The sequence below is a fragment of the Lygodium microphyllum genome, chromosome 12 (genome assembly GCF_053477565.2).
Source record: "Lygodium microphyllum isolate KBCC chromosome 12, Lygodium_microphyllum_v1.1.10, whole genome shotgun sequence".
NCBI classification, from domain to species: domain Eukaryota; kingdom Viridiplantae; phylum Streptophyta; class Polypodiopsida; order Schizaeales; family Lygodiaceae; genus Lygodium; species Lygodium microphyllum.
In genome coordinates, this window is record NC_141146.1 from 123082579 (window position 1) to 123094685 (window position 12107).

At 37.6% G+C, this 12107-nt stretch overlaps 1 pseudogene; it reads right to left on the bottom strand.

The window, feature by feature from the left end:
• Positions 1-8787: 8787 nt before the first annotated feature.
• LOC148028218 (uncharacterized) lies at positions 8788-9054 on the bottom strand (annotated as a pseudogene).
• Positions 9055-12107: the final 3053 nt, after the last annotated feature.

The window sequence follows — 12107 nt, forward strand, 5'->3', positions numbered from 1 at the left end:
TATGCAATCATAAAGAGTCGGTTGCTATGGCAAGCAACACCGTGATTTGTCTCGCTCGGTGTAGGAAGCTGGGAGAAGACATGTTTTATTGAGAGAGTAAGCTCGAAAGACATGTTTAAGTGAGATAATTATTAAATATACCTTGTCACACTAACATAGGTATAAAAGGTATGAGACATGCAATTTTTTATATCTTTTTACCATAGTACAATTACTGTCTCTCATCTCACCTACTTGTAATCACTTTTCATGGCTTCTATTTCTTCTTTCCTATCTTTCTAGTCTTTCTCTCTCTTCTACTCTTCTTTCTCTAACATCTTAGCCCTTCCTTGACAAGTGGTATCAGATCATTGGTCTTTGATCCATTCCGTTCAATCTTTTCTTAGATTTATTCCACAAGCTTATTACTTCCTAGTTACTCAAGCATAGGGTGTTAGTTTGGGAAATGGATAAGTGCAATGACCAAGGAGACCAAGGACATCTGGTTATAGGTAACTAGAGTACTTGAAGAAAAAGTTGGAGGATCTTGGACAAAATGGAAAGTCATGCAGCCATACAAGCCATTTTAGAGGTAAAATGGTTAAAGATATGGAGAATAGAGTCAGTTTTGGTTAAAATTCTAGTTACTTTTCAAGGCACGCTTTGTCTTCATTCTCTCTTTTAAGCTTTTGGCTGAAGCTTTCATGGTGACTATCAATAAATCTCATCTCTTGCCTCTCAATGATCTTATCCTTTCTCTTAAGCTTGGCACATTGATTCCTTATCTTCTACTAATCATTATCATTACCAACGTTGAGGCATGACACCTAAGAAACAGTAGATCTAAGCCCAAAAATTGCACCACAAATTACATTGAATTCCTACTCTTCATCCCTAGCTCATCGCATCCATTGATCCCTTCTCCATTGCTTACTCACTTCTTGGACAAGTGTCCTATACCATTCTCAATAGAGGGATATACATATTTCAACCTTTAATCTTTCTTTTATTTATTGAAAACCCTAACACATAGTAGGGAAGAAATAGCCACATATCTAAAAGCTTTAATTTCTCCAATATTTGGATCTGCTCAACCTTCAAGACTTCTCTACTACCATTTGGGAGAAATATTGGCTTCAACATTGAAGACATTTCAAAGATTCCAGCACATTGAGCCTCTTGAAGCTCATAATGGAGTTATATTTTTTGGCTTTTGTTTAAAGGGATCAAATATTTGATATTCAAGTGTTCCAGTAGGCTCAGAGCATTGATTCTTCAAGTAGTTAATCTTGTTCAAGCATGTGTGGTATAAATTCTATGGATTATTGGAGCTTTATGATGGATTATGGAAATCTCTTCAACCATTGGACTGAAGCTTGATTCCAAGTGAATGAATCATCTCGTTCAACCTTGATCAAGGTATTTTATATGCTTAATCTCTAACATCTCTCAATATCCACTTGTTGAAAGCTTGTCCACTTATGGATGGGAGATTCTTGGTCAATTAATTCTTTGAAATTGATCAATAGATCAGAGATTAGTGTTTCTTCTCATTGATAAGAACTTTTTATTTGAAATTCAACATTCATTTCAATCCTATTTCATCATCATGAATGTCATTTACAATGTCTTGATGCATAACCTTGATCAGGGTTAAAATTAAGGGACCCATATGATTTTTAGTTTGTAGGTGGGTGGATGAATGTTTAGCTTATTACAATGGTAAAGAGTTTAGAAATTTGGGAAAATGTAACAAGAAAACCCTATTTTTAGCTACTTTTTGGTGATTTAAAAAAACTCTAAAAATAGCATTTGGACTAAAATGTGCCCCTAATTTTTACCTTGCCCCTAATTTGATTGTATGATTCTCTTTTCCCAAGAAAAAAAATTGTAAATGATAAGTACTTGTAATCAATGAATCACTAAATTGTGTTGGTAAGACCCTCAACTAGCCTCTATTTCTTAATTCCAATTTTCATAGATCAAATCTTGCATAACATTGAAGACTAAAAGAAAATTTTAGTTATGCATCTCATCCTTTTTTGCTTAATTAGAATTGTTCTACTATGTTGATATTCCTACCAAGGAAAAAGCTCAATGCCGAAGGAGATAGGGGGACAATAATGAGGTGAACCTCCCCCACTATTAAAGATCCTGAAGGGGTGTAACCAACCGACATAGGGGGAACTTTGCTCACCTCCCAATGATTCAAAGCTCATGTAGGGAGCCGATCATACCATTTTATCCCTCACCACATGTACTACCAGTGGAGTCATTGAGGATTTAAAGCTTTTAGCTAGATATCATTGATTGGGACTCCATTGATCAGTTACATGGATTATACAAGTTATCATAGGATTACTACAATAAAAATTTCAGCCATTATACTTCTTATAGTAGGGAAGAACTATATTCAGGTGTAGTAGGGTATTTAGACCTTCACTTTGGTTGGTTCTCAATCATCTACAAGTGTTACAAGTTATTCCAGATTGATTATAGGTCTTAGACAAAGCATTTCACTCAAACATTGAATTGGGACCACTTTTGAAATTTTTTTAACTTGGTTACAGGTATTGCAAAATAATTTAGAGAATTTTGAGGACTTGTATAGAATATTGTAGGTTGTATTCAACTTCTGTAGGTCATATACAATGTTTCATAGGGTTGGGAGACTTTATTTTTGACTTAAGAGAGGTGGATATACTAAAGCATTACTTTTACAAGGTACAATACTATTTTGTACAGTAATAAAATAATATTTTCAAAATGTTTTGCTTTTAAATTGCATTTGAGTGTTATAGATAATCCTTAATAGCTACTTATTGACTTTGTTTTCCATAAAAAAGTTATTGCTTCTTATATTGGAGTGAAAAGTTATAGCCATTTTTGTATCAAGGGGTCTACTCGAACTGCACTATACTAGTCAATAGAAATGGCTGGAAACAAGGGAGAGAACAAGCCTAATGATGATATTTAGTAACAAATTAAGGAAGAAGATGAGAAAATACCTGAGGCACATCATGATGATGAAGATTCTCAAGAATATGGTGCATATATTAGTCGTAATGCCACTGTTTGTAATATGAGACTAGGCATTCCATCAAAATTAGTTTCTAAATTGAATCAAGTGGTTGAACAGTTGATTTCAATCTAATATGAAAACCAATGGAGAAGTTTTTTCATTACACTAAATATTCATTGGACTAACTTAGTGCTCAAATCTCTTGTGTAGTACAAATGGCAAACAAAGAGAGTAGAGATAAATAGTCATTTCAGCCATCAAATAATAATCCTCAACGAGGTATCATTAGGAAGAATGGGATATCATACAACACGTATGAGATTGGATAGACTTCTTTTAAGGTTGATGAAACTATTTTAAGCATTCAATTGGTTGGCTCATAAGCCCTTTGCCTCTCTTGTCAACGGGGCTAGCAAGAGGTGTAGTAGTGGCCCCAATGGTAGCTTGAGTAGCCTGCACATTATCATGAGTACCTTGGGTGGCTTGTGTAGTATCCTTGTGAGCTTCAATGGCCTGAGCACTTCCTTCTGCACCCTCAATACTTGTACTTGCTTGCTTTTCTACAAAAATGGGCATGGCAAGTGAATCACAAGCACGAACCTCCTCCATGAACCCTACAAGCATGATTCAACCTTTAAACCCTCATGCATGAGCATAAAAAGTAATTCTACAAAAGCAACAAGGTGCTTTACATGGGTTAAAGTACTTATTCTTATGCAAATATTTCTCTTGCTTAGGGATAACTCCCATAAGGTAATCGAGCCACCAAGGACAAACATTTGCCTCCCATGCCGTCAAGTTCCTCTCACATAATGTTGGAGAATACATGGTATTCTCATCATGGATATCAATCCACTCTCTTGTAAATTCCAGAGCTACACCCAATGTCTTCTCTTCTACACATAGTAGTATCCATTTGCAACATTCTCGATCCAAATGACTCCATAATGATCAAAGCACTTACCATAAGAGAAGAAATGATTACTCCTCATGCAGAACAATCAAAATAAACCTATAAATCATGTGTTTGGATGAATACACAAGCTTTGGCATCTTCTTTGTAGTGTCTAAAGACTTCACTCCATCCATGAGACATACAAAAGCCTACAAACATTTTACAAAAAGTTAATATTGACACGTACATTAAGAAAATTTCAAAAAAGCAATATGGATGTATTGTGTTATGTCAACCTGCATGGCATGATTCTTCAAGGTAAGTTTGAAGAACTCCTCAAATGAGTCTGGCAGTTGTGGACCTTCTACTTGTATCCTTTGGATCTATAGCACGGCCTCCAAATGCAAATGATCCCAATATGTCTCTTTCTTTATGTAAACCCGAAAGAGCTTGTAATCACCAAAGTGAGGGTATTAGGGATCTTTAGACTTCATAAGACTCATAAGACTCATAAGATTCAGTAATATTTTTTTACTGCGTTGCACAACAACATGCATGAATAGAAAACATTGAAGAAAAAAGACAACACGCACGTGCTTTGTAAATACAAATTACCTTTCCGGAGAGATTTTTGAACTTGTAAGACAATACAACTTGTCTCTTGTGCTTTTGAGCATGTTCCCATCATCCCACCTTAGGCTAAATAACAACTTAAAGAAATCATCCCCATTTTGGGGATTGGCAATGCATAAGTACTTGTAACCCCTATCTTTGAGGTGCTCCTCTTCTGCTCTTATAGACTTATCTAATAGTTTCTTCCTCTCTGCCTCATCTATACCAAGAGCCTCAACCTTCGCAGTTTCTTTTGAGATAAATGCATGGAATTCATCTTGTCATGCAAAAACAAAAACAAAAATATAGCTAGAGATAGAAAAGCACATTCCATACAAGAGAGCTAGAGATAGAAAAGCACCTTCCATACAAGCTGATATATTAAATTGCAAGGAGAGTTATACCATGGAGCGGAACCATGATAATTCCTTCCCTCTATACTCATCTCAACCTCAGCCCACTTCCTCATGTCTGGACTCAATCTACCTAGAATGGATTCTTTGTTTGCAAGACCAAACTTTTGGAACATGTACACCTCATGAGCAATATTTAGAGTTACATGTGTCCTAGAAATACTATTGGAAACAAACATAATCAGAAATATGAGAATGTAATCATAAATATGACAATGAGAAGCATAGTTTAAGGAAGAATACTTATGCATTGGTGGTATCCAATGTGAGTAGTAGCTCTACTTCCTTCTCCATTAGCACCTCAATGAATTGACACCGTACACAAATATGAAATTGAGCATTGTCGGAGTACTCTATAATTGAAAATCAGATAATATAAGAATAGGATACATATATTCAGTGCCTACATGTATAATGGAAAAAGTATAAATGATTACTTTCTTTCTTTGATGCGTATCCACCATGGTTTTAGCCTATGGTTTCCATCCCAAACCAATAACTTCTTGCCACTAAGATCTTGCCATTCTCTCCCAAGAGCCATCTCAAACTCCTCATTTCTTTGATCCTAAATCGGACCCCAGTCATCTAGATTGTTGGCTATCATAGGTATGGTCTCCCCTTTAGGACCCACAATTGACACAGGGAAGTGTCCCATAGTCTCTAGATAACCAGTAGAATCAAAGGAAGGAATTAACCACTGAGCATCGTCTGTGGCAATTCCGAATGCCTCATGAGCCACCAATCTACAAAGAGGCATGACAGGATGCAACATCCTCTTCTTGACATAAAATTGGCTAAGTACATCCTTCATCAAGCCTAGAGAGACTTGCTTCCCCAGGTGCCTTGTGTGCTTTTGTTGTTTTCCATCCTCGACCTCCCCTTGAGCATTATCACTACTCATCTTTTCATTATTGTCTAGACCCTCATGGTGCACATTGGTATCTATAAACACAAATGTTAATAAACAACAATAAAAAACAATAGTAGCAAAGCAATTATATATATAATGATAAACAACAATGAGTGAAATAAGCAACTATGACATATAAATGAAATGAACATATAAGTGACTACATGTCTGCTCAGTAATCTTGTCAATGGTATTAGAGTCATCATCTACTTGTGCTTCATCGTCAATGAACACACATATTTTTGGACCACATCCTTTCTTCTTTGGAGGAGTGTCCAAAGGTCTCACACATGATTATGCTTCCTGGTCTATGATCCGCCTAGGAGCACATCCTAAATGTAGCTTCATGCTGACTTGACATTTACTATGATGTGAGACATTCCTTTCGCTTGCCAGGCACTCTTTTTGGTGCCATAATATGAAATCTGAGCATAAACCACAAATAAAATTAAAATTCGTGATGCCATTATGTATTACTTAATGTTATTGAAATCCTCTTTTAGCATAGTCACAAAGTGAGTGCATATAAAAAATCACACAACAATAGACATACACATACATTTTACTCCATAAGATTACCAATACTAAGCCTATTGGAAAAATATTGTATTGTATTATGTTCTAGGTTTCTCTCACACTTTCCCGGTGGCTCTAGCTACTAACTGTGTAACAAACCTTGATGGTTGGTTCTAGCAAGAAGTCAAAGAAATCTTTTGAATCCCCTTAAAAAGGTCAAAAGTCTTAGGGCAATGACTTGGATTTGGATACGAACCCGAAAGATGATAGAAATAGTGAGAGAAGGAAAATTTAGATGAGGATGATGGGAATAACCCCTAAGATAAAGGATAACATCAATAAATCATTAAATGGTACTTGCAAATCTACTATGAAGACCTTATAGTATTCCAAGTGTAATAGTTTAAGCCACTTGAGAGTAGATTGTGGCATGATATCTTGTGTGTGTATGCATGATTGAAAAGTAAATTGTAGTTTTTGACTAGTTTTAAACCCACTTGCTCAATGACACAAATAGAGAAGATAGAGGGATCGGTAGTAGCTGCCTAGACCTAGTCTAAGTCAAAGACTTAACTTTTCAAATATTGAGTGGAGATGCTTGTGAATTAGTTTTTTACTATTTTTTGTGGAAATTTTATGCTTCATCTTTTGAAATCCACTAGTGTATCAAACGGGGCAACTTATAGCCACTATGGAATTGATCAAAGTAGCTAGACATGAAGGGCACTACACACACTATGGTTGCCATTGCAATTTCTTGGACATCCAGTTGCCATCCCGTCCACTTGGGAGACTTGAACGATCATTGTGCATCTTGAATCATACATTAGATATCTCTTTGGGCCTCATAGTGATAGGAATTGTGTATAGTGCTTACACTTGCTCCACAAAGATAGAGGTTTCACTTTGAAAGTCTTGTGGTACATGCAATGGGAAAAACATAGGGAAAGAGGTCCTTTCTTTTGATTGGCTCTTTTTCACCTATTAGACGTGACTTTGATGAGCTCATTGTTGAGCACCAATATCACAACTATCTTGTGAGCATTGTTAAGCTCATCACCTCCATTAACACTACCAATTTGACCCACATAGAGGGGGTACTACTAAGTCGTTGTACTACTAGCATCTCCAACCTTCCAAGAGGACCAATCTTCAAACCATCAAAGGAAAAGTTAGCACTTACCTCAAGTTCCACTCTAAGGGATTAAATGGTCACATGCTCTTGGGCCTAGAAGTCATCTTGAGACTTGGCAATTGCATGGGTAGGTAGAGCTATACATCGCCACTTTTCTAGAAAAGGACTTAACCCATCCCAAATTGTCTATTCACCATCACCTTGACTTTTGGATGATGTTCTACCTCAATTTTCTCTTGATGCCACCCCTGAGTTGTGACGCTAAAAACTTTCATGCGGAATTCAACCAAATCTATGAAGAGGATTTTTAGACCTTATTGTTTGTTGAGAGGTGGGAGAGACCTTTTAGACTAGGTCATGGTTAATGGGCTATTAAGACCTTTATAGGCATTTGGATGTTGTAGCCCATTCAAATGGCCTAATAAGGCCCATGTAGCCTATTTGGAATTTCCAACCTTTTTATCTTGTTGACAATGTTGTTTTTTCCTAAGCTTTTCAAAAAGAATTTTTTTGCAAACTCTACCCATTTTTACAAATGAGCAACATATTCAAGACATTCGAGAAAGCGAGAGCAATGTGTAAGCTATTTATTGAAAGGAATTAGCCCAAAACCTAAGTGGATGGGCCCTTACACGAATAAAAGCATCCAATTGTGCCCCGCCATTGCATATAGCTTTGCCAAGTTTTGAGCAGCCCTCACAATATAGATCTCTAATCACTGACTCATTCACCATATCAATGATTGGATTAGTGGTCTCCCTCTCTAGCTTGATAAGCATCCCCCACTTTCACTTGGCCTTCTCTCTCTCTAATTATAGATTCTTAAATATCTTGCCCAAAGCAAAGATAATACATGATGAGTTTCTCCTATGAAAAGGTTTTTTTTATCATGGGAAAGTTGATTCTAATGAGCTTTAGGAAAAGGTTGTAATTGAAGCCATAAAATGCAAAGGCAACTCTACGATCACATGATATCTAAGGATCTAGAATGTAAGCGACTTCCGAGAAAAAATGTCTCTTGCATGACAAGCTTCATGCTTCCATATGAAACTATATCTATTCAACATGTTCTGAGGAATTTGATTTAAAGCTATAAGATTTCACATCTTGATCTCTCGAAAATTTAGCTTACTTTAATTCTGAGGCTTTATCAATATTGCAGTACCTGATGGGAGCTAAAGAAATGTATCAACACTTGAAATCTTCTTGAAAGCTTCTCTACTACTTCTGATGGACCACTACCCATGCACAAGCATGAAACTTCAATGCAAAAGTGCTCCACACCTCCAAACTAGGTAAATTCACTCACTTTCTAGTGTTCATCATAAGGGTGATGTTGTCTCCCTTCAATAAGATCCATCCTAATGGTTTTCGAGTCTTCTTCTTGACAGACACTTCCTCTACATCATCCAAAATGAGATTCATATATTCATCTAAGCTGATAATGCGCCCTTCAATCCTCAGATATTTTTGCTTGAAAAGCCAAATTTGGATGCAGGATTTACTTTGAAGGAATCGAAATATGAGAGTTATAGGCTTTGTCATAATTTGATGCACTTTGGTAGTTGCCATGGCTCCTAATTGAATGCCCTCAAGCTGAACCTTTATTAGGGTTGAATCGATGGGTAGTCTTAGTCAATCCATTGGTAGTCTGAGCCATAAGGATTAAAGGGAAATAATCTTACCCACTTAATTGACATTGCTTGAACTAGGTGCCATGACTGCTCTATGGTGTCTATTTTAACGTGCTTGTTGTAATGTCATAGCCTATTGTAACATGCCCTGACAGCTTTATGGTGCATTGAAAGCTGTATTTGCATTGAAAGATTACCTGATGAGAGGAAGGAGTTGAGCTCAATTCTGGTCTACATCCATGCAAACAATTTGGCTACTCTTGTAGCCAATTGAAGATGAACTTGGAGCTGCTTCTCCACGTTCTCTCACAAGAATGAAATAATCAAAATCCCTTGCCTTTCAAAAGTTGACCCACTAGATAATAAGGCCTTAGGGCCTACCCACACTTATGAGGACATTTGTGTCAGAAGACCCATTAAGGTTTCATTACCTACAATCAACCCTATGCCTCTCTCTTCTAAATTCATTTGATTTTCCATGGTGCTAGAAAATTTCTTGATTGTCCATCGTAAAAGCCATCAAGACCATTAAATTTGGCGATTCTCCAAATGCAAATAGAATTCATCCAAAATTGTCTAATGGAAAATTCATCAGCTAAGAGCTATAAGACTCCTTAGACCACTCTGTGAGTTGGCAAAAAGGGATGGCAAGGATAATATTAACCTCCCTACACCAATAAAGGTGGAAATGGAAGAGGTTGGAGACCTTAAGACACTAGAGTTAGGTTATGATTACGGGGATTTTAATGCCCCAGTGTTGATCCTGAAGGAAAGGACTAAATGCTCTCCTCCTTATAAGGATCTCCCAGTGTTTCATGGGCTGGTTAATGAGGATCCAATGGTGCATTTATGAGAATATGTCCTTACTTGCCTTGCAAGTGGGTTGAATGATATTCATCAGATGCTCATATTCTCAAGTACCCTGAAGAGAGAAGCTAGGAAATGGTACTAGAGTCTCCCAAGAGGGTCGATTGAATCCTTTGATGAGCTATGTGATAAATTTTTAGATGAATATGAGAAGGAGGTGCCTATGACCCAAGTTTTAGGGTAGCTGATATAGATTAGGCATGAGTCCTATCCTTTTGTTAAAGAATACGCTAGAGTCTTTGATGATCTTCTGAGGCTTTGGCCAAGAAGAGCTACTGCATTGCCAAGTGATGTGCTATGTGAGCTCTTTTTGAGTGGCTTAGACATTAACATGCAAATCCAAGTGGGAATGCGGAATCCTAAGTCGTTAAGGGAAGCAAAGATGTATGCCATTGATTATGAGGGACATATTCAAAGATGTTGGGACAAGTTTTGGATTTTTCCTCGCTTAGTACAAGTGCATCCTAGATTCCAACCATTTCTACAAGGAGATAGCTCGCTTGTTGATACCAAGGCAGCCTATGAGGGGAACCTTGGTAGCCAAAATCTCCAAGTAGAAAATGGCAATAGTAGGGATAATATACCCCATGGAGATAAAAATATTCCAAGCCCAGTAAGTTCCATCAAGGTTTGCAATGCTCCCATGGGAGGTAGTTGCGATGGCGGCATTGATAGGACCATCCGGCCTATGAGTATGAATAAGTGTGCTATGAGTGGTCCTAGTTGTGCTGCTAGTAAGGCTCTTGAGAAGCCATTTCAACTTAAAAGATGAATCATGCTTTCGAGTAGATGTTATTCCTTTTAGTAAAAGCATGGTTCTTATGGCTAAGTAGTTGCACAGTGGACAAAAGCAAGTATAGACCTCTTGTATGAAGAAGATGCATGATGCCAAAGGTCCACATGTACTAAATAGAAGTCATAAGGATGTGAGGACATCTGGCTATAGCAATAAATCCACATTGAGTCCATTGGACCAATGTGGGCAGTCGAGGTAGCCTAAGAATACAAGAAGGGATGTGAAATGGGTTTGGAAACCCAAGAATGTGGCTGGTGCATTAGATACAAGGTCAATAACACCATGCGGATATATTGTGATCAATTCCCATGTAGGTGTGATAAAAGACCATAATGATATGTCTAACAATATGCACTGCCCTAGGATACAGTCATGTGATGGGTCTCGGATTGAAACCCTACCTAATTTTGGTTGCAGCACTGACAAAACCCTACCTAATTGACAAAACCCAAATAGGGAAGGTTCGAATGAGTACCAAGTTGTGATTCTTTCTGCCGAAGGAGTCTTTAAGCTGCTTGAACGACCAGTTCATTTGGATGACAATAAATGTGGGACATGTGAGCCCAATGATGTCATTCACCTAGCCAATGGTATCCAAGGAAGGATAGGCCATATCAAGGTTCTATCAGTAGAAAGGCTTGGGTTATTGGATTTGGAAAGGCCTAAGCTCAAGCCTTGAGCTATGTGGCATGAGTAGCATGGGGCTAGCCGTCCTATTGTATGCTATCCCTGGTATCTTGGTTAGTTTGATACGTTGTGATGTATATGCCAAGGACACCATGTATTGTATGGATTAGAATGACCTATCTATTTTAGGCTAGGAAGGCTGGTTGCTTTGGATATTATGATTAGACTACATTAGGCCAAGAGGGCTCTATGTCCGTTTGGTGCAGGTACAGTTAATGGTTTTTTGTTTTAGTAATTGCATCGTACAAGTTGACGAAATCACTGGAGGGAGCCTTTGCTGTGAAGGAGCTTCTTGTGGCCATTCTAGGTGGTTTCGTCCCCTTTTCGAGTCTCTTCCCTTAAGAAAATAATAATATATGTGCGTATAAGGGTTAATTTCTTTTGTTTGTTAGGGACTAGCACTTGAGGCATGAAGTCCCAAGTTTAGGCTCTGTATGTCTGGGGGAGGTTTGAGTAGTCGTTGCCTCCTGCAAAGGCATTGTCAAGTACTGAAAGACCTATTTTGGACGAGAGTTCTAGTGACACTATTTTGCTGACCTGCTAGGCGGCCGTTCTAAGAGTTCCTATTAGTTGCGAGTTAGTTAGAGAAGCCTACTAAAATGATGATGAAAAGAGGCAAAACCCTTAATATTTGAAATACA